At 43.5% G+C, this 1061-nt stretch overlaps 1 non-coding gene across 1 annotated transcript; it reads right to left on the bottom strand.

Moving 5' to 3' along the window:
• Positions 1 to 467: 467 nt before the first annotated feature.
• trnag-ucc lies at positions 468 to 539 on the bottom strand. Its single transcript has one exon. It is a non-coding gene; the product is annotated as a tRNA-Gly (tRNA).
• Positions 540 to 1061: the final 522 nt, after the last annotated feature.

The raw sequence follows: 1061 nt of genomic DNA, 5'->3' as shown, positions 1-1061 counted from the left end.
GCAGACTCCACACAGACAGTGACCCAGCCGGGAATCGAACCTGGGACCCTGGAGCTGTGAAGCATTTATGCTAACCACCATGCTACCGTGCTGCCCACTAATATCTGTGACCTCTCGATCTACATTGCCCCACAAAGGGGAACATTTGGTCTATGTTTATTTTATCAATCCCTTTTAGTATTTTATATATTTCGATTAGATCCCCCTCTCCTCCATCTAAACTCCAGCGAGTGTAAGCCAAACTGTTTAATCTCTCCTCTCACGTCAACCCCTTCATCCCCGGAATCAATCTGGTGAACCTCCTCTGAACTGCCTCCAATGTCACCACATCCTTCCTCAAATAAGGAGACCAAAACTATACACAAAATTCCAGATGTGGTCTCACCAACACCCTGTACAACTGTAACAATACTTCTCTACTTTTATATTCCAGTCCCTTTTGCAATAAATTCTGATCAAATTATTACTGCGATGGCCGGGAATCGAACCCGGGCCAACTGCTTGGAAGGCAGCTATGCTCACCACTATACCACCATCGCTTACTTGTTTTGCACTAAATGTTGACATTCCATTTGCCTTTTTAATTACATTCTGTACCTGCATCGCAACTTTCTCTGATTCATGAACAAGACACCCAGATCCCTCTGCCCAGACGCATTTTGAATCTGTTTACCATTTAGATAACAATTTGCCTTTCTATTTTCTCAGCCAAAATGGATAACCTCACACTTATCGACATTAAACTCCATCTGGCAAATTTTGGCTCAATCTCCTAACCTAACTATATCCGTCTGTAAAATCTGTATCTCCGCTTCACTGCCTGCTTTCCCACCTATTTTTCTCTCATCCGCAAATTTTGCTGTTACTCTCTGTCCCTGCTTGCAGATCATTTATATAGATTGTAAACAGTTGAGGTCCGAGGACTGAACTCTGCGGCACCCCACTTGTTACAGTTTGCCAGCCAGAGAAAGACTCATATGACACAACCCTCTGCTTTCTGCCAGTTAGCCGATCCTCAATCCAACCTCATATTCTACTGCAAACCTCTGCAATTTTACCTT

This window comes from Scyliorhinus canicula, chromosome 13 (genome assembly GCF_902713615.1).
Source record: "Scyliorhinus canicula chromosome 13, sScyCan1.1, whole genome shotgun sequence".
Taxonomy (NCBI): Eukaryota; Metazoa; Chordata; class Chondrichthyes; order Carcharhiniformes; family Scyliorhinidae; genus Scyliorhinus; species Scyliorhinus canicula.
The sequence above is the reverse complement of the archived record's forward strand: the minus strand, read 5'-3'. Positions and strand labels throughout refer to the sequence as shown.